The 22,754-nt window shown below is 42.7% G+C and overlaps 1 protein-coding gene across 1 annotated transcript in view; it reads right to left on the bottom strand.

The window, feature by feature from the left end:
- Window positions 1–22,754, bottom strand: part of ZNRF3 (zinc and ring finger 3) — a 170,337-nt gene that overhangs the window by 66,977 nt on the left and 80,606 nt on the right. The window lies entirely within an intron of this gene.

The raw sequence follows: 22,754 nt of genomic DNA, 5'->3' as shown, positions 1-22,754 counted from the left end.
CAGGCAAGCTACACATTTGCTTGACTCATATTGTGTATTTCTCAGATGCTATAGCCAAAAGTAACGTCAAAACTTAAAATTTTAAGAGTGGGGACAGTTTTTCAACCCAAGGGGAATTTTATTTCAGCACAATGAGCTGAGCACTGGGGAGAACACAATAGAGCCATTATAAATGCATGTTATGCATGCTTTTTTACTGCCTTGTAAGCGACGGTGATCCAAGGTGGAAACTGCCCAATAGGATCTAGGGAAAGAAAACAGCACAATTCCCATATAAATGCCAATCTAAATTGCTGTGAAATACCATAAATTTAACACTAAGTAGCAATTACAGACGAGACTAGCTAGGTTAGTATCCAAGATTGTTTGGCTTCTAGACTTCAACAACATGTCTACTTCAACTTACGCAAGAGGATCTGGAAACACATCCCGGACTCTATGCAGAGACCACAGAAATCACCAGTGTAATTAACAGGCTGTTTAAAGGCTACCCCTGGTTACTGGGAAACAGATAAAATTCTTTGAGGTCTTTTCAAAATTTGCAAAGCACAAAATCAAAGATGGGCAGATAAGCAGTGTCAAATTTCTGTGTGTGAAAGTGCAGTCAAACCAGAACAACCCTAAGGTTTGTGCTCACAGTTCTATCATTGAGTGGTACCAGGCCCTAGAATCCCTAATAACAATCTGAGAAGAGGAAATCCTCAGGGATAAACATAACTTATCAAGAAGCTGATAAGCCTAGCACTGTGTGTGCTAAGCTCTTAAATAAGTGGAAGAAATACGTCTTTAGATTCATGACAAGTTAGAAACACAAGAGACCTAAGAATGCACTCTAGACAGAATATGGCCCCCAAGATATCTATGTCCTAATCTCCAGAACCTGTGCATAAGTTACCTTACACAGCAACAGACTTTGCAGATGTGATTGAGTTTGAGATGGACAGATTACTGAATTATCTGGATTGGTCCAGTGCAATCACAAAGGTCCTTATAAGGGAAGCAGGGAAGCATGAGAAAGATGGAGAACAGATGTGATGACAGAAGCAGAGGCTGATGTGCTTTGAAGGTGGAGGAGGGGGCCGTTAATCAAGAAATGAGGATGGCCTCTAGAAGCTGACAAAGATGAAAAATGGATTCTCCCCTCAAGCTTCCAGAAAGAATGTAGCCCTGAAGACCTGTTTGGGACTTCTGACCTCCAGAACTGTAAGAGAATGAATTTGTGTTGCTTTAAGCCACTAAGTTTGTAGAAACTTGTTACAGCAGCAAATAGGAAACTAATACACCCACATTATCCCCTACTTGTTTTACAGATGAGAACAGAAATCCAAGATAAGTGGCTTTTCCAAGACACAGCCAGTATGTGGCACACCCAGAGGTGACCAGGCCCTTGGATTCACAATCCAGTGCCTTCCCACTCCACCACTTGCTTACTTTATCTTCCCTTCCTCTGAGAGCTGACCATCTGACAGGGAAAGACTAAGAGATAAAATCCTTAGAAAAAAAGTTTCCAGCTCTAAATCCTGTGGTATTCAAGCGTAACATGAGTTTGGTGCAGGCAGCAAGAGTTGCTAGAATGTTTGGGGAGGCTTTGCGCAGCTGCTGAGCCTCGAGTGAGCTTAGAAGGGAGAGTTAGACTGATCAGGGCAAAATGAGAGAGAGAGGTCAGTTCCAAGCCCGGGGAGGAGTTGCTAAGAGATGACATAGAGGGGAGAAAAGGATGCATCCAGTCTGATGATTAGGAAGGGTCACTGTCTACACTGAGAAGGAAAGAGAAGGGCTCAAAAACCAGGATGGAGTCTGGACACCAAGACAGCATTACAGGTCCTTAGGCAGAAGATTGTGCACTGAAAGAAGTTATTTTAGGCAGGCAGGTAACCTCTTCGAGCAGTGGTATTCTTGGACTCCAGAGACAGCAACGAGTGGAGGGCAAAGGGTGCAGGCCAAAAATGAGAGATCCTTGACAATTCAATGAAACAACAGGAAAGGGGTTGCACAAGCTCATAAGGCAGGTGAGAGGTCACCACTGCTGAGCACAGGGCGGCCAGCAGCTGTCTTTATAGTGGGTGAGAGATATCCCACCCCTTGGGAATTCCAAGATATGAGATAGAGGGCCCTGGGATCTAACTTTGCACGAACTTTCAGGCTCATGGAATTTGCCTGAAGGGCCAATGGAGGTTCTGCGGTGCCATGGGTGGGGCAACCTTTCCTCCAGGGTGCCCGTGCAGGATTCAGCCCACTCTAGAATGTTCTACAGTTATTAAACAATGAGTAGTCTGAAATGCTGAGACCTCCATCTAGAAAAAGGATGAGCAAGAGGGATGAGCCAATTATGTCAACAGCTCAGGCACCTCTGACCTCCAGGAAAGGGCTCAAGACCCGGCTCACTCCAGCACAGCTCAGCCAGCTTCCTGAAGTCCCAGGTCAAATCACGGTAACGGCAACCAGTATTCCAAGGTATTTTTAACCTGGCCACACAACTTGGAGGTTTCCAGATGAATGGCTGCTTTTGGTTACTTATACATTTATGGGGTTTGGCCAATGATAAAGAGTTGCTTTGGAGGAGCATAGGTATCATCTGGGTCTAAGACTTTGCATCTATATCAAAACTTTACTAAAGAAAGAAGCCAGGCACAAAACACCGCATATTGTATGATTCCATTACATGTCCAGAAGAGGCAAAACCATTGAGACAGAAAGAAGACTAGTGGTTGCCAAGGGCAGCAGGGAGGGGGCAAATAAGGAGTGACTGTTCAATGGGTACAGGGCTTCCTTTTGGGTGATGAAAACGTTCTGGAACTAGATGGTGGTGAAGATTGCACAACACTGTGAACATATTAAATGCCACTTAATTTCATGCTTTAAAATGATTAAAATGGTGAATTTTATATGAATTTCACAATTAAAAGGTTTTTTAAAAAAAAAAAAAAAAAGCAACTGTCCTAAGAGCTTACTCAGGAATGACTTACGCCCTGCCTAGCGCTGCCCTCAGCTAACACGGGGATCCCACAGTGAAGGACAATGTGGTTTCTACCCTTCCAGAGCCTAAGTGAATTCCAGCAGCCCTTCAGGAAACTGGGTCCTGCAGAATACTACCTACCACAAGATGAAAAACAGGTTCTTGCACAAGTAAATAACACTGAGAAGCTCTTCACAGGGACTCAGGATCTACATGTGTGAATTAAAGCTCTGCAGTGGCCAATGGTTTAAAAAGGCTTTTAACCTTTGCTAAAACCACCATTTCCTACCCTTTGTTTATAAACTTGTTTTGCATTTAATCTGATCACACGATTTCATGGGACACACTTTGAGAGATGCTAAGTTAGGGAGAACACATACACATGCATGGCAATAAACCTACAGTAAATATGACATGAGGTAAAGCTAAATGTCTGCAAATGCTGAACATCCATGACGCAAAGACTTAAGGCCATGGTAGAAAGAAATGGAGGGACAGTCGAGGGCAGCTGGAGAAAAGACGAGGCTTGGGAGAGCGGCAGATGTGGAGGACGGGGAGAAGACAAGGAATGGAAACCAAGAGGCAGCTGAAGCCAAAGCCGAGGCCTGACCCACTGCAGCCAGTGAGGTGGAAGTGGGCCTGACCAGGCCAGAGGCTTACTCTCTTGGAGGAGCAGAACACACGGCCTCAGGAAAGGCATGTGGAGAGCGTGTCCGGGCATGCAGAAATCTGAACTATGTAAGCCTCAAACACACCCAGGGGTCCCTCGGGGCTGTCAGGGTCCCCTGGGGCTGTCAGGCTGGTGCCCTGGGCCACATTTCATTGCCAGGCTCTCTCCCCTCCTAAGCAGTCATTCCTTCCCACTCTCCTCCAAACTCCTCTATCAAATCTTCCTGACACTGGGATGGGTGACTGTTAGCAGCTCAACACATCAGCCCCGTCAAGGGCATTGACTTCTGAACAGGAATGAAAGCCTTTAAAACTAAAAGGAATTTTTCTAAAGTGCCAGTGGGAGGGACGCTTTACCCTCTTGTGGAGGGTAAAGAAGCCACTGAGATCACATCTCAGAGGATAGAAAACTTACCTCACCATCCATTCCACCTTCCCACTTCCACCCTAAGTTCCTTCTCTCCTGAGCTCCTTATTCCAGTTTACATCTCCAGTGCAAGTCTGTTAATTCAATCTAACAGGCTCCTTTGACCCACCTATTGAATATCATATTATACGATTCAGGTCTCTGTCAGCTGGCCCCTGACGACAGCATCGGCCACCCTAGGCCTCCAGCCATTTCCACCCCGAGGTTCTCTTTTCCCAAGGGCTCCAAGTTACGAGCTCAGGAGATGTTTTTATAGAGAAGCAGAAGTAGTCATTATGTGAAAATATTCTTAGTGAACTGACCTGTCCCAAGGATGGAGTATTCTAGGCAAGGGCATAAAATGCAAATGAACATACCATTTCATTTGCATTTTATGGGAAAAGTGAAACAGAGGCCTTTCCTATTAACTAGACATCTGCAATGTTAATACTTTTTTTTTTTTTTTTTAAAGGCAGGGTCTTGTTCCGTCACCCAGATGAGAGTGCAGTGGCGTGATCACAGCTTACTGCAACCTCGACCCCCTAGGCTCAAGCAATCTTGCCACCTCATTTATTGACTTTTTTTTTTTTTTTTTTTTGTAGAGACAGGTCTCACAATGTCGCCCAGGCTGGTCTTGAACTCCTAGGCGCAAGCAATCCTTCCGCCTCAGCCTCCCAAAGTGCTGGAATTACAGGTGTGAGCTGCTGCACCTGACCGGTTTACACATTTTAATCTCTTATTTAATCCAACAGTGAACTCCTGCTAATTGTTGGAATATCAGATGATATAGTGACTAAACTATGTAAATAAGTTGCAAACTAGAACTGCAAATCAGCAACCAATGCAGAATTTAACAGAGTCCACGAAAGTCCTATTAGTCAACAACTGGATTCCACTCAAAGCCAATGGCAAACAATCTAGTTAAGGATTAAAGAAGAAGAAACACGCATGGGAGCTTCCACAGAGAATGATCAAAGGATTAAGAGAGACCTTTGGAAAAAGTGAGAGTCCTCTCAGTTGGAAAACAACTTTTTTTTTTTTAGACGGAGTCTCCATTGCCCAGGCTGGAGCACAGTGGCGCGATCTCGGCTCACTGCAACCTCTGCTTCCCGGGTTCAAGCAATTCTCTTGCCTCAGCCTCTTGAGTAGCTGGGATTAGAGGCGCCCGCCACCACGCTCAGCTAATTTTTGTATTTTTAGTAGAGTCAGGGTTTCACCATGTTGGCCAGGCTGGTCTCAAATTCCTGACCTCAGGTGATCCACCCGCCTTGGACTCCCAAAATGCTGGGATTACAGGCATGAGCCATCGCACCCGGCTGAACTCAAACCTAAGTGAAGGATGCTATATGCACAGTCTTATACAGTTTTGCTGAGAATATCCCCGCATGGCCCACAAGAGATTCAATCTTTGTTTATTCTCAAAAATCAGTACAAAGCTGCAATTATAATTTAAATATAAACCATTACTTTCATTTTTATTTTTTAAGATATAGCCCCAATGAAACCTTTATTTCTACTTTCTCCTAAGAAATACTAGGCCCTAAACCAGGCATAGTGACACACACCTACAATCCTAGCTACTGGGAGGCTGAGGTGGGAGGATGGTTTGAACCCAGGAGTTCGAGACCAGCCTGGCCAACATAGCAAGACTGCGTCTCAATTTTTTTTAAAAGATAAAAAAGAATTATTAGCCTCTGATTTTAAAAGATCCCAAGGTCCTTATCTGGATAACAATCATCTGTAGAGAATAAGAACCTTCTCTGTAAGAAATTGCTAAACTCTCCCAAAGTTTCAGCTAGACACTACTTCCACACCATCCCTGCAGTCATCAGGTAAAAACCAGGCATGTTATTCACACATGCTAACACTAGCCAGCGACATATAGGCACTGACTACATATAAGACCTGTGTGGTTCTGAACGCCTAATCATTGAAAATTCATCGTAGGATACTTCCGTATATGGTGTTAAGCATGTTAACTTTGAACTTAATGTAGCATATAAGCATTTAAAAGTTATAGGCATTTCTGAGTTTATTTTCTTAAAATATTTGGATGGGTAGGGCTTTCCTAGTCAGATGCTTGACATTTATGTTTTTGCCTTATTATTTTTAAGAAGATTAAAAACAGCTGAATTGTGTGTAAGAACTCAAGAACTACTAATGAAAACGTAAAGAAAAAAATCAAATAGACATGGAAACCCTAGACTGGAACCAAGACTCCATCCAACAGAGAATACTAAGGGGAAGGATGGCTTGAAATGAGAAGACAAGAAAAACTTCTGGGGCAGATTCACAGAAGAACTTCATGCAAATAATTAATAAGCTACAATGAAAGTGCAAGGATATAACAGAAAATATGTCCTGGGTTATAACTTTGATTTTGTTTTACTTTTGCTCTTTGTGCAATAACTTTGGGATACTTGACATCTTGCTTAAGTCAACTGAAGGAAAATGCCTACTCACTCCTTTATCAAGAGTTTGACATTATTATGAAACTGTGGCTCTTACCCTCTCACTCCTTATTTTGTTCCAAGGGATATTTTGGGAAGGAAGGAATGAGATTTGAGATCATGCAATCTTGTGTTGAAATCTCACTTCTGCCTTTTATGAGGCACATCACCTAGGCAGATGAGTTGATTTCTATAAACCTTGATTTTTAAAATTATTTGTATATATTGAAGTGTGATTTTGTTACATGGCTATATTGTTTAGTGGGGAAATCTGGGCTTTTAGTGTATCTATCACCTGAATAATGTAAATGGTACCCATTAAGTAATTTCCCATAATCCATTCCCCTTCCCCCACTCCACCCACCCTTCTGAGTCTCCAATGCCTGTACTTCCACACTCTATGCCCCTATCTGTTTTCCATATGGATTTTCTTATCTGTAAAATGGAGACTGTAGCATCTGTCTTAACTGATATGGACAAATACAGACATCCTTAAGGATTAAATGAGATAAAATACATCAACATAGTAACAACAGTAGACGTTCCATCAATGGGAAAGCTCTCTCCTTCACCTTCTCTAGACCTGTCATGTTCATTTGCATTTTATGCCTTTGCCTAGAATGCTTTGCCCTTCAAGACCAACTTAAATATCACCCCTTCCACGGAGCTTTCTTGAATGAACTAATACTTTTTGATTCTCATATGCTTTGTATGGTGCTTACTGGTTCCTACAGCCTCCCCTCTAAGATGGGCACCTGCTTGTAGAAAGACAGTCTTATTCAGAAGTCCCCTTTCACCCTACACAGAGCTTTGCACCCAACAGGTGCTCAATAAATGACTGCTGGCTGAACAAATGACCTCTGGCCTGGAGGCAGGCCTTCTGCCATGTCTCTTGCTGTTTTTGCTGAGCCACTTGGGTCTCTGCTCTGCTAAGTGAGGGACCAGGGCAAATAGGTCAGGATTTAATTAACTTGCTGCATGAACTCTGAAAGACCTAGCTCTTACAGTTATTGATTACTGAGTAATCAAAGACATTCCCAGGACAAAAAAGATTTACTGGCAATGGTATAGGAGCAAAGGCTGCTCCTCCTTGGCCTTGCTGTGGGGCCACAGCAGCCCAAGCACGCTGGGGTGGCTACTGCTTTCTAGACACAGAGACCACAACACTGGTGCCCTTCAACATGACAGCACCTTAAAGGACAGTAGAAGGGGAAGGAGAATAGCAGATGTCCTCCCCAAAAAAGCAAGTCTCAAATTTTCCCATCCACGTCCAACCTCAGGAGTTGCTGTCAGCAACAACAAAACAAAAAAATAAAACTAAGGAAAAGGCAGGCATGGGATCCAAGCACAGGGACTCCCACAGATTAGAGAAATAAAGAGAAATCCCAGGATGATGGCTTTGCAACCAGCCTGTTGAATGACAGGTCCAGATGGGGCCAGAAGGATGAGGCTACAGGACAGCCAAACAAATAACAACAAAAATATGACTCATTACCCAGTGGGTTAGACGGTACTGAGGAGAGTTTTATAGTTCTGAACAAGAGGATGACAAGTGATAGTTACAGCAAACTAAAGTAATGGAGGGCCAGGGTGAGGGGAGCAATGATTAACTCCAGAAAAAAAACAAAAACTTACACCAGGATTGGAACCCATAATGAGGGTATGACCTATGTGATATAACTACATTGGAAGAATGCAGGAATGAGAAGAGGGGAGTGAAAAGCAAAATCTTTTTCTACAGGAGGAGGTCAATAAATTATTCTGCAATTGACTATAAGAGTTACAGAAATTTAGAAAGAATCGCAGAGATGAAGACAAAAGAAGCCACTAAAGAATTGAAAATGGTTGCCTCTGGGAATAGCAATCAGGGGTGGTAAAGGTGAAACAAGATAATGCTCTTTTTTATTATAAACCATGATGTACGCTTTGTCTTTTTATAAACAGACACGTGAATTATTTTAATCAAAAATTTTATGCACTGCTGGAAATAAGTCCCTTTCTCCAAGTGTTCCAGCAGATTCTATGGGTCCTTCTCACTGGAAAAGGCAGAGAAGGATTTCATCAGGACCAAGAGAGACCCCACAGGCTCCCTGCACTGAGGAGTGGACATCTGAAGGGAGACTTCGTCTGAGACGGCTGTTCTGGGAGCCATCCAGGACGTGGGCTGGGGATGACTCAGGGACACACGGTAAGAGAAAGAACCAGCAGCTTTCACCACCCTTCGCAACCAAAAATAGCTCCCAGGTGGCATCAGAGTGTGATATAGATTTGGGTGTTACAGAGACGGCAGACACAATAACCAGGGTGATTGTTCTGAGAAGCTCCAATTTTCTCCCAGACACAGATATAACCTCTAGAAGAGGAACTCAACATTCCACTTGCATTTCTGAATAGTTACTAAGGCAAAATGCTACAAACAAGCAATGCGTATACCTGGCCATCTCTGGTACCAGGTATCAAACAACTGGTTTTATGTTTAAATATGAAGATGAACTTTCTTCAACTTCCTCAGAGCCCAGTGAGACTGACTATCATGGTTTCATGTGGTTTCATGTTTTGTTAATGGACAAAGAAGCCAGGGGAACTTCGAAGCCAAAAGACGATGTCAGACAAGGTTAAATATCTGGAGAAAAAGAACTGTGTTCCCTTGAGTATGGTACATCAAGCCAAACTTTGAAACCAAGACCAGCTCTTTAAGAAGCTTTCAGTACAAAATCCTTGAGATATACTGGTGCACTTTCCACATGTCTGAAAGGGCAAAACTGAAACTAGGGCTAGTGGTGCTTTTATCCAAGGTTACAAATCTCTACACTAGGCTGAGAGTTTAAAATAACTTCAAAAGAGCCGCCTGCTTCTAAGTGGGTTACTGTTACACAGGAGCCAAATACTAAACTAATAGGAGGACGAGACATTTCACTCTGTAATATTATCTCATCAAAAAATTCCTGGGGATTTAAAAGGGAAACTTCCTTCCTTTTGTTCTTTTGCCACTGTCGGCCAGGGTAGGGTGTCGCTGTGGTACAGAGTCTCACATCAGTCCCAGACCTTTTCTTAAAAGGTGTGGTGGCTAGAACCAAGACTTATAATTTACGTGAAAGAAAGGAAAAAGGACAGACGCACCCATTTTTCTCTTGAATCATAAGGATTTTTTTTCCCTCTTCTATGTACAAAGAAACGGACAATTCTTTTGCTCTTTGAACAAAGAGCCTAAACCTTTTTCTGGATCTAGAATCAAACAGAACCTGAATAATTATTCTCCCTGTTGTCATAGCAATGAAGGGAACTGTGATGGGTCAGAAACTACCCCAGACACCAAAAAGCTGCTGGCTGTTGCTGCTGTTTCACAGAGAATTCCAGCTGGGAACAGCCTGAAGACTGTGGAGTTCTCTCGGCTGAGGACTATGGCTTTCAGAACACTCGGTTGGAGTCTCCCCCAGTGGGTATCACTTTTTTTGAGAAAAACCAAAAAGAGCCTCTATACCTATTTCATTCCTCTGTACCAAATGCACAACTGAGAAGTGACCTGTCAGAAACTTGGGGAAGCAGGAGGCATTTCAAATCCACCTTTTCTCTTGAGTATCTCCCACGCCCTAGAATTTCATTTTGTCAGAGAATTATGTTAAAACTTACATATGGCCCCATGTATATCTCACGCCTGACTTTACAAACCCTCACTTAGAATGGCTGTTGCTAGTTTCAAATAGATAAGATGGTTCGTAAGTTAAATTTTTTTTAAGTATCCAGTAGACTATAGAAACCTTAAGCTAAATTAATTCTAAATTCATTCTTGAAGTGACTCAGAGTGACTCATGTGCCTAACAGATGACAAGTATTGTTCTCTACACAGAAATTCACTCACACAGTTTTACTTCAAATTGCAAGGCAACTTATAAAGGACACTTGATCGTTCTTATTATGAAAAGGATTAGGTGCTTAAACACATCAAAGAGTTACTAAATTAAGATGAAATACAATACTATAAAACAACAAATCATTCAAACTACATGATGCTGAACTGAAACTAGAAAAATAAGTGAAAAAAATTCCAAAGCTATATTAATTTATTTTTTATTCAGACAGGGTCTCACTTTGTCACCCAGGCTGGCGTGTAGAGGCACAATCTTGGCTCACTGCAGCCAGGACTTCCTCCTGACTCAGTCCCCCAGGTAGTTGGGATTACAGGCATGCACAACCATGCCCAGCTAATTTTTGTATTTTTAGTAGAGACAGGGTCTCACTATGTTGTCCAGGCTGGTCTCAAACTCCTGGATCCAACTCAAGTAACCCACCCACCTCTGCCACCCAGCCTATTCATTTATTTTTTGAGACAGGGTCCCGCTCTGTTGCCCATGCTGGAGTGCAGTGGCATGATCTTCGCTCAATGCAACCTCTGCCTCATTTATATGTTTATAAATGATGAAGCAACATGAGCTAAGTCAATTCCTTTAGGAAAATTAGTGAACTAGATAGTGACAAAGTGGGGCAGAAAGTACTAATGTATTTTTTAAACTTCTCCATATGAGCAGGTACAGAACAAAGATACACTGCAAGGAATGAAATGACTGAGAGTTAAGGGATATATGCAACTAATTTATAGTAAGAAAATAGAATCATCATCCATCTTATTGGTGATGAATACAACAGCAAAATCAGCCAAGTAAACCAGCTCTAAACCCAACTTGGGCAAACACATTCTGGCCATGCTGCAAATTGGCTCAAATTGGGGGGAAGCGGTCTGGCAATGAGACAATACCCAAGCTCCGTTATGTCCTTCCCCCACAATTTCATTTTTCAAACAGACCCCAAGGAAATAACCTCAAAGTAGTAATTTTTTTTTTTCTTGAGACAGAGTCTTGCACTGTTGCCCAGGCTAGAGTGCAGTGGTGTGATCTCAGCTCACTGCAATCTCTGCCTCCCAGGTTCAAGCGATTCTCCTGCCTCAGCCTCCCGAGGAGCTCGGATTACAGGCGCCCGCCACCACGTCTGGCTAATTTTTGTACTTTTAGTAGAGACGAGGTTTCATCATGTTGGCCAGGCTGGTCTTGAACTCTTTTTTTTTTTGAGACAGAGTATCGCTCTGTCTCCCAGGCTGGAGTGCAGTGGCCCGATCTCGATCTCGGCTCACTACAACCTCCACCTCCCGGGTTCAAGTGATTCTCCTGCCTCAGCCCCCCGAGTAGCTGGGACTACAGGCGTCCGCCACCACTCCCGGCTAATTTTGGTATTTTTATTAGAGACAGGGTTTCACCATATTGGCCAGGCTGGTCTCGAACTCCTGACCTTGTGATCCGCCCGCCTCAGCCTCCCAAAGTGCTGGGATTACAGGCATGAGCCACTGCGCCTGGCCTGGTCTTGAACTCTTGACGTCATGATCTGCCCGCCTCGGACTCCCAAAATGCTAGGATTACAGGCGTAAGCCACTGCAGCCAGCCAAAGTAGTAACTTTATATGATGAAATCTTCAAGTAGTCCTCCTCTAAACTGTGAAAACTTAGAAAGAAAAAAAAAGTTCCCCCAAAGACTATATAATAAAAACAATGTGCATAATTTATGGGATGTAATGTCACCACAGTAAGATAATAATGAAGACAACATAGTATTAGATGTACAAAATTTTCAGAAAAATTAATGTACAGATTTAAAAATCATATCTGCCTGTAATCTCAGCACTTTGAGAGGCCAAGATGGGAGGATTACTTGAGCCCAGGAGTTTGGGACTAACCTGGGCAACACAGTGAGACCCCTGTCTCTACAAAAATTAAAAAATTAGGTGGCATGCACCTGTGGTCCTTGCTACTCGAGAGGCCAAGGTGGGAGGATTGCTTGAGCCTGGAAGGTTGAGGCTGCAGTGAGCTATGATCTGGCCATGGCACGCCAGCCTGGACAAGAGTGAGACTCTGTCTCAAAAAAATAAAAATAAATAAAAATCACATCTGTATCTAGATGAAAACTAAAAGGAAACAAAGAATTTACAAAGTTAATGGACTGGAGAGTAAGAATAGTAGGAGATTTTTTCTTTTTTGGATTCTACTACTCATTTAAATCAACATTTGCTAAGCAATGACCTTGTGGCTGGACACCAGGCAAGGAACAGTGATTAAGAGCTGAGCCCTCCTTTACTGTAATGTTGTTTAATCGAGAGTTTGAAAACAATTATAAAATGTATATGCATCTGCTGACAGGACAGGTGACCAAAATTTGAAGCTAACCAGGGCTTTTTCCCATGAACTGGCTCTATGTATAACACGGTTTAAAAGTAACAAATGGCAGTATTAAGTAGCAACATGCATTGTCAAAGAGATGCATTCCAGCCAGGCATGGTGGCTCATGCCTGTAATCCCAGCACTTTGGGAGTCCGAGGCAGGCGGATCACGAGGTCAGGAGATCGAGACCATCCTGGCTAACTCGGTGAAACTCCATCTCTACTAAAAATACAAAAACAAAATTAGCCGGGCATGATGGTGGGCGCCTGTAGTCCCAGCTACTCGGGAGGCTGAGGCAGGAGGATGGCGTGAACCCGGAAGGTGGAGCTTGCAGTGAGCCGAGATCGCGCCACTGTACTTCAGCCTGGGTGACAAAGCAAGACTCCGTCTCAAAAAAAAAAAAAAAAAAAAAAGAGAGAGAGAGAGAGATGCATTCCTTTCCCACAATATTTCCAGGATATTTGGAGAATTTCTTACAAGGAACCAGTGGGATGTATTGGTTTTTTGTAACCTTGAGTAGTTTTCTGAATGCAAAGGAAGGCAGGCCCTTGAGAGGCAGGTTCATTACCCTCCAGTCAAGATTTTAAGTTCATTCCTTTTTCTTTTTTTTAAATTTCTTTCATTGGAAAAACATAGAAACAAAAATGAAAGAAATAATTCAACATTTGCCAAGTAACCATTCTGAGAAGGGGATTCTCAACACAGTGTTAAGAGCGAGCACTTTAGTGAAGGGCCTAAGGCAGAACCTCTCATTCTCCACTCCCTGATGATGCTGTGCTATGCTGTGGTGTGCTATGATGAATAAGGGCTTCGAGTTGCACTGGCCCACGGTGGATCCCAGTACTGCCTCTTCTGTGTGACCTTAGAAGAGTCATGTAACCTCATCTGAAGGGCAGTCCTGATCCTGCCCATCCTGCTTTTATTTCTGATGATCAGATACAAAGAGGCCCATGTACCTCGCATGCAAAAAGTAGGGCAATAGACATCATACCAAAAGCATAGGCAACCAAAGAAAAAATAGACAAAATGAACTTCATCAAAATTAAAAACTTTTGTGCTATAAAGGATACCATCAAGAAAGTGTAAAAAAGGCCAGGCACCATGGCTCACGCCTATAATCCCAGCACTTTGGGAGGCCAAGGTAGGAGGATTATTTGAGCTCAGGAGTTTGAGACCAGCCTAAGTAACATAGCAAAACTCTGTCTCTACAAAACGTTTAAAAAATTAGCCAGGTGTGGTGGTACACGCCTGTAACCCTGGCTACTCGGGAGGCTGAGGCAGGAAGATTGAGCCCACAAGTTTGAGGCTGCATTAAGCCATGATGGCTCTACTGCACTCCAGCCTGGAGACAGCAAGGCCCTGTCTCTAAAAATAAATAAATAAATAAATAATTTAAAGGTATAAAATCCACAGAAGAAAATGTATGTGAACTTTTACAACTCAATAAAAAGACAAACTATTCAATTAAAAATGGGCATAGGATCTGAATACATATTTCTCCAAGAGATATGCAAATGTCAACAAGCACATTAAAAGATGCTCAATATCATTAGCCATCAAGGAAATGCAAATCAAAACCATAATGAGACATCATGTCATACCAAGTGTTGGCTAGAATGTGGAATAATTAGAACCCTCAAACACTGCTGATGGCAACGCAGAATGGAGCAGCCACTTTGGAAAAGAGTCTGGCAGTTCCTCAAAGGCTTAAACATAGAGTGACCATATGACACCCAGCAATTCCACTCCTGAGTATATACCGAAGAGAAAAGAAAACATGGCCCAGAAACTTGTACATGAACGTTCATAGCAGCACTATTCCTAATAACCAAAGAGTAGAAACAATGTGAATGTCCATCAGCCGATGAATGGAAACATCAAGTGTGGTTAACCCACACCACGGAATATTATTTGGCCACAAAATTGAACAGAGTACTGATATATGCTACAACAGGGATAAACCTTGAGAACATGCTGAGTAAAAGAAGCTAGTCACAAAAGTCCACATCTTATATGAGTCTATTACATGAAAGCCCAGAATAGGACAGAGACAGTCGATCAGTGGTTGCCTAGCACTGGGGAGGTAGAAGAATGGGAAGACAGGGGAGTGAGAGTTAAAAGGTACAGGGTTTCTTTCTGAGGTGATTAAAATGTTCTAAAATAGATTGTGGTGATGGTTGTACAACTCTGAATATACTAAAAGCCACTGAATTATACACTTTATATAGGTGAATTATATGGTATGTGAATTATATCTCAATAAAGCTGTTATTAAAGAATTATGCAAATAAATGGTAAATGGGGAGAAAAGGAAAAATATAGTGAGGCAAGACTATCACCAGTGGAGTCATGTGATGAAAAGAACAGGCTGGGCGCAGTGGCTCATCCCTGTAATCCCAGCACTTTGGGAGGCCAAAGCAAGGGGATCACTTGAAGCCAGGAGTTTGAGACCAGCCTCAGCAACATGGCGAAACCCTGTCTCTACAAAAAATACAAAAACTTAGGCAGGTGTGGTGGTGTAAACCTGTAATCCCAGCTGCTTGGGAGGCTGAGGTGGGAGGATTGCTTATGCCCAGGAGTTCAAGGTGACAGGTGACCTATCATGGCGCCACTGCACTCCAGCCTGAATGACAGACAGAGAGACCATCTCTTAAAATTTTCTTATTTAATTTTTAAAAAAGGATGCAGCTGAGCTCCATTACTCCAGGCAATTACTTTATTTCCCCAAGGTTGTTTCCTCATCTGTAAAATAAGAATGGTGCCAGCCCCACCTGAGTGAGATGGCACAAGTCGATGTCCTTAATAAACACACGTCTTACATCCTGTGGGATGTCAGTCTTTATTCTACCACAATTAGGGCGTATGAGGCATGGAAAAGAACCATTTTCATGCTAGCTGTCTTAAAAGGGCATTGTGTCTTAGGTCCTTGGGTGTTTCATGGCCTGGTTCTGAGCCATACCTGAATCAGAAGAGTAAAGTTCCCTTTTTTCTTCATCAAGTCATCTGTTTATGAATTAAAAGCCCATAACTGAGGCTGCTGGTGATAATCAAGTGGTCAGCACTGGAATTACTATGACTTTTGGTTGGGTCATAGAGCTCTATGGTAGACTTGTTGACTCTCTTTTAAGAATGCTGTCATTGTTCATATCCTGAATTCAGTGATTAAAAAAACCATTTTTGTTAGAGACAGGGTCTTGCTCTATTGTCCAGGCTGGGGTACAGTGGCACCATCATAGCTCACTGCAGCCTCAAACTCCTGGGCTCAAGCAGTCCTTCCACCTTAGCCTCCCAACTTGTGGGGACTACAGGCTTGTGCCACCACATCCCAAAAAACAAACACAGACTTAATTGAGGTGTTTATATGCAATAAACTAATCATTTACTGATAACAATGTGTAGTGAGTTTTGACAGGTGCAGACATCTGTGAAACCACCACCACTATCAAGATACAGAGCATTTTCATCACCCCAGAAAGTTTCTTGTTCCCTGATAGTCCATTTCTTCTTCCACCCCATACCCAGACTATCACCGATCTGATTTCTGTTACTATATAAGTTGGTTTATATTTTCTGGAATTCCACATAAACGGAAACATGATGTATCATGCACTCTTTTTTGGGGGGAAGGGAAGAACCCTGGGTCCTTTGATTCAGCATTATGTTCTTGAGGTTCATCCATGTGTCAGTGTTTTGCTGCTTATTGCAGAGTAGTGGTCCACTGTATGGGTGAACCACTTTTCATTCACTCATCTGTTGATGGACATTGGATTGTTTCCACTTTTTCACTATTACAAATAAAGCTGCCACGGATATTTGAGTAGGTTTGTGTAGACAAATGTTTTTATTTCTCTTGTGTAAATACCTACGGGTGGAATACCTGGGTCACATGGTAGGTGTATGTTGAGCTTTATAAGAAATTCCAAACTTTTCCGAAGGAACTGCGCCATTTTGGATTACCAAAAGCAATGTATGGGTTCCCATTGTTCCACTTCCTCACTGACACTTTTTAGTATCAGCCTTTTAATTTTAGCCATTCTAGTGGCACGTAGCAGTATCTCATTGTGGTTTTATTTTGCATTTACTGATGCCCGATGTTGCTGAGCAACTTTTCATGTGTTTATTTGCCATCCCTATCTCTTCTTTGTAAAGTCTCTATTCAAATCTTTTACCTGCTTTTAATTGGGTTGTGTACTTATTGAATTTTCAGAGTTCTTTCTATATTCTGAATAACAGTCTTCAGTCTTCTTTTGAGTCTTACAGTAATTATCATATCTTTGTAGTCGGGTAAGAAGGGCTAATTTTCATTTCATTGTTTAAAACTGAGCTTCCTCCAAAACAAACCTTTTCTGTCATGTTCCTCTTCTCAAGTAATGGCATTTCATTCCTTGGAGTCATCCTTGCTTCCTTTCTCCCCTACCCACATCCAACCCTTCAGCAAATTCTGCCGACTTTACCTACAAAACCTATTCAGAACCCAACCACTTTCCAGCACCTCCCCTGCTTCCACCCTGTACCAAGCCCCCTTCACTTCTCCTCTGGGTTACTGCCAGAGCTCCTAACTGCTCTCCCTCAACTCTTCCACTCCCTGACACTGCCCCTTCCCCAGTCTTTTCTCAAATACAGCAGCCAGAGCAATCCTGTTAAAATATAAGTCATGCCATGTTACTACTCTGTGCAAGTTACCACTGGCTTCCTAGCTGACTTAAGCAGCCCTGGAAAATCCTGTGTCTGACCTGCCATGACCTTTGACCCCTCTCTTCTGCCAGTCTCTTTCTTGTTCACCCTGTTCCAGCCACACTGGCCTCCCTGCTGTTCCTCCCACATGCCAGGCCTGCCTACCGTAGGTTTTTTGCACTTGCTCTTGTTCCCTCTGCCTAGAATAATCTACCCTCACTAGGCTTGACTCTGTCCTTAACCTCCTTTACATATCACCTTCTGCTCAGTGTATAAGTTTATTTTTGATTCAGTTTCCCTCCCCTCCATTCCAAACATCAAATACAAAAAGAAAATGAAAGGTGTAAATTATGTTTAAAAACAAGATAAACATATCTACGGGGGAAAAAAAGAACAGAACAGAATAAAGCAAAGATGAATGCTGAAGCCACAGTCCCGCTGTGCTTTGAGTCTGAATGTAGGTGGTGGTGCTAGGAGCTCTATTCTGGTGGACTGGGAACTAAAAGTAGCCCAAGTGGGGCGGGATGGGAGCCACTGTCCTTACTTAAAACCAAAGTTTGGGCTAGGCTGCCCCAGCTATGAAAGGAGACTGAAAACATCTGACAATTACAGCTCACAGTGAAGCCTAGGATGTTACGAAGAAGCATGTACAATCTACAGCCTGCATGTGGGTCCAGACCACATGGAGGTATGAAGACTGAAGTTTATCTGTGTCTGTATGTCCTGGTGGTCCTGACATGTCACTATGAGACCTGTTATAGGCTTACAGGTCCTTGGAGAAGTAAACACAAGGCTGTTGGGGGAGGGATGGCACAGAGAAGACCACTTCCTCCAAACGAACTCTGACTCCGTGAGTTTCCAAACCCAATTTCCAAAAATACCAAAAGAAAACTAACTCAAGAAGACAGCCAACAAAATCGACACTGGGGGGTTAATTTATTTGAGATTAAATGAAAATAGGGTAGTCTGACAATGACTTTATTTTTTTGAGACAGAGTTTCGCTCTTATCGCCCAGGCTGGAGTGCAATGGTACAATCACAGCTCACGGCAACCTCCGCCTCCCGGGTTCAAGCCATTCTCCTGCCTCAGCCTCCCAAGTCGCTGGGATTACAGGCGTGTGCCACCATGCCCGGCTAATTTTGTATTTTTAGTAGAGACAGGGTTTCACCATGTTGGCCAGACTGGTCTTGAACTCCTAACCTCAGGTGATCCACCCGCCTCAGCCTCCCAAAGTGCTGGGATTACAGGTGTGAGCCACCATACTCAGCCTGACAATGACTTTTAAATGTATGTTTTAGGAATTATGGGAGATGAAAAAAGGAATTATAGCTGTAAGAAAGAATAAGGAAATATAAAACACAACAGGCAGAAAGGAAATAATACATGGATATTTTTTAAAAAGAATAATGTATATATGCTAGAAATGAAAAACAGACATTGAAATTAAATTTTAAATGATAATCCAAACTGGACAAAGATGGAGATAGGATTAGTGAACTGGAAGACATGCTGAGGAAGTCACCCAGAATGCAGTAGAGGAAGAAGAAAAATAGTAGTTAGTGACACAGAGGGCAGACCTAAGCCTCTAACACAGCTTTGATAGCTATCCAGGGGAAGGGTGTTGGAGTGGTGGCAGATCAACCCTATTCAGAAAGATGAAGGCTGTGAACTTTCCAGAAGTGAAATAAGACATAAGTTTTCAGATTAAAAACAGAGTGCTTTGCTCCACTATATATATAGTTGTGTTTTTTTCTTTTTTTTTTTTTTTTGAGACACGGTGTCACTCTGTCACCTAGGCTGGAGTGTAGTGGTGCGATCTCAGCTCACTGCAGCCTCAACCCCCCTGGGCTCAAGCGATCCTCCTGCCTCAGCCACCTGAGTAGCTGGGACTACAGGTGTGTGTCATTATGCGTGGCTAATTTTTGTTTTTTTTGTAGAGATGGGTTTCACTATGTTGTCTAGGCTGGTCTTGAACTCCTGGGCTCAAGTGATCCACCCACCTCGGCCTCCCAAAGTCTGGGATTACAAGCATCAGCCACCGCACCCAGCCTCAACAGGATGTATTAAATCCATAAATTCACCCCTAGGTATGTCGCAGTGAAACAGCCCAATACAGGATAAAACAAGTTTCCAAAACTAACAGAGAAGACAGATGATCTGTGAAGGAGTAACAATTCAAAGGTAGTCTTTTCTTTTCTGTCCACGGTTCTACTTCACTGAAAGCCTTAATCTTAAATACAGTTATGTGTCACCTCATGACAGGGGTCATGTTCTGAGAAATATTAGGCGATTTTGTCACTGTGCAAACAGAGTGTGGTGACACAAACCTGGATGCGATAGCGTACTACACACCTAGGCTGTACAGTATAGCCTATGACTCTGAGGCTACAAACTTGTACAGCATGTTACTGTACTGTAGGCAACTGTAACACCATGGTAAATATCTGTGTATTTAAACATATCTAAACATAGAAAAGGTACAGTAAAAAATATGGTATAAAAGATTTTTAGGCTGGGTGCAGTGGCTCACGCCTGTAATCCCAGCACTCTGGGAGGCCGAGGTGGGTGGATCACCTGAGGTCAGGAGTTCGAGACCAGCCTAGCCAACATGGTAAAACCCCGTTTCTACTAAAAATACGAAAAAATTAGATGGGCGTGGTGACAGGCACCTGTAATCCCAGCTACTCAGGAGGCTGAGGCAGAAGAATCACTTGAACCCAGGAGGCAGAGGTTGCAATGAGCCAAGATTATGCCACTGCACTACTGCACTCCAGCCTGGGCAACAGAGCGAGACTCCATCTCAAAAAAAAAAAAAAAAAAAGATTTTTAAAACTATGTGCCTGTAACTTAGGCTACACTAAATTTATAAAAAATACTTTCCTTTCTTCAATAATAAATTAACCTTAGCTTACTGTAACTTTTTTACTTTATAAACTTAATTTTAACTTTTGACTTTTGTAATAACACTCTAATAAGAAACACATTGTACAGCTGTAAAAAAATATTTCTTTATATCCTTATTTCATAAGCTTTTTTCTATCAAAACTTTTTTTTTACTTTTTTAAACTTTTTTTGTTAAAAATTAAGACACACACATTAGCCTAGGCCTACACAATGTCAGGATCATCAATGTCACTGTCTTCTGTGTCCATCTTGTCCCACTGGAAGGTCTTTAGTCGCAGTAACACACATGAGCTGTCATCTCCTATGATAACAATGCTTTATTCTCAAATACCTCCTGAAGGACCTGCCTGGGACTATTTTACAGCTAACTTCTTTTTTAATAAGTAGAAGAGTACACTAACATAAAAAATACAGTAAATATTGAGTGATAGAAATTTTTCAGTTCCATTATAATCTTTACGGAACCACTGTTGTATATGCAGTCTGTTGTTGACTGAAACGTCATTATGCGACACATGACTATAGGCAGTAGTTTTCACTCTGTTCACTCTGTTGCATTTCAAACATTTCATTTTTAATGTTTTTCCCCTTTCGTTAGACAAGGACCTGAGATCTTTGCAGAGGGCGGAATTAGGCTTTTGCCAGTCAGGGCTTTAGGAAAACTATCTGAAAGTAGACAGGAGATGCAGCGGGAAGATCACCAATTTATGGAGTGGGTGGAGTTTGCTTGCAATGTAGGTGCAATGGGTGGATTTATTATGCAGTAAAGTCACCAAGTTTACACTTTTTCAAGAAATCAAGGGGTTGAGGTATAAAACAGTAACAATACATGAAATACTAGCCTGAAAAATAGTATTTCTCTCTCTCTTCCTACAAAATGTGACCACCATTCTGAATTTGGCATTTTCATGTCCACTGTCACATCTAGCTTATTCTGTCCAGCATTTGGCTAAATGTATTACCAACACTTGCGTATTCCTAAATTGGGGCCTTTGACTTATGAGACAGCTTTTGAAGTTTGTCCTTCTCCTTAACTACAAACCAAGTACATATTCTACCACCTGCAAACCAGATCACTCATCACTTTCAGAGTCTTCTCTATCTAGATCCCTGCCAGCCCTTCTGTCTTGTTGTTTCCTTCTACTCAGGCTCAACCTGATACTAAGATATAGGAGACCAGAACTGTTCTCAGCACTTAGACTGGATAAAATGTTACTTTCTTTTCAGCAGCAAAGTGTGGGAACGTGGCTGATGTCCACTGAGGCAGGGTGGTTAAGAACCCAGGCTCACAGCCTGCCTGGGTTTAAATCCCAGCTCTGCCACTAACTTGTACGTGACCTTGAGCAAATTTCTGAACTTCTTTGTCTTGGCTTCCTCATCTACATAAAACAAGAATATCTACTTCAAAGGTAGTTGTAAGGGTCAGATGAGTTAGCCTATAAAACTAGCAGAACAGTGCCTGGAACGAGGCAAGCACATAGTAAATGTTAGTGGCTGATATTTTCTGTTTTAGTAGCTGTGTCGGGGACGGCTATGGAAGTATAACATACATTATCTCCAATCCTAACAACAACCTTATAATGTCAGTATTAGTGTCCTCGTGTGTGGCTGATGAAACAAAGATGGAAAGAATTCCAGCTGTGCTAGGATGGCTGAGCCAGGTGGCACTGGTCTGCATGGGTCTAAAGCTTTGCTAGTTGCCCTCGGTCCTGCTCCCTTCTCTTTTGACAGGCCCTGGGAACCAGCTCTATCCTTTTGGCCTAAAGCTTTGGCGCAATTGAGGTGAGAGTTGGGCACACCCTCTTTTCAAGCATACGAGACAAGGCAAGGCCAAGACCTTACTAATTCGGCTGGTAAAGGTATCACAAGCCACTTTTGGATTCAGGCAGTTTATTACTTACATAGACAGCAAAAGAAAGAGTAGCCAAAGGTGCCAGCTCCCCACAGCTTTGTCCTTCATACCAAAAATTATGACCTTGGAACAGAAGGGGCCAGATGACCGCAGCGTGAGCTGCGGGATGCCCTGTTGCTGAGGAGTCCACTTGAGACTGTAGCTAAGCAGCTTTACCTTCTGCAGCTCTATTCTGAGGGGGCTGGAGTACAGAAGTTCATCCTCATCAGAACCTGGGGGGTGATGAGACACTGTCTCATGACAGCCTCCCAAGAGATAGGAGGTGGGTGGGAGATGGCCTTGAAGTGTACCTTAGGATCTTCCTGTCCTCTCCTGTTCCAGGAGGATCACAGGTACCTGAAAGCCTCCTGTGAACTGTGGTTCAAGCCTCTGTCTGCATGGCCTCTGGATACACTAGAGGATGTTGTGGCTGAGTTGTTCCCCTCACCCGTCTGCCCCTGGCCCAGGTTCAGCCTCTGAATCCTTTGACCTGAAGTGCTTCGATCCCCTAATCTGACTTCTCCCCTGGTCTATATCAAGGCTGGTGAGCTTTCTAGGAATAAATGTCAAATTTATCCAACTGGATGAAGACCTTTGAGGA

The sequence above is a fragment of the Pan troglodytes genome, chromosome 23 (genome assembly GCF_028858775.2).
Source record: "Pan troglodytes isolate AG18354 chromosome 23, NHGRI_mPanTro3-v2.0_pri, whole genome shotgun sequence".
Taxonomy (NCBI): Eukaryota; Metazoa; Chordata; class Mammalia; order Primates; family Hominidae; genus Pan; species Pan troglodytes.
Note: the sequence above shows the minus strand (reverse complement) of the source record. Positions and strands in the feature narration are given on the sequence as shown.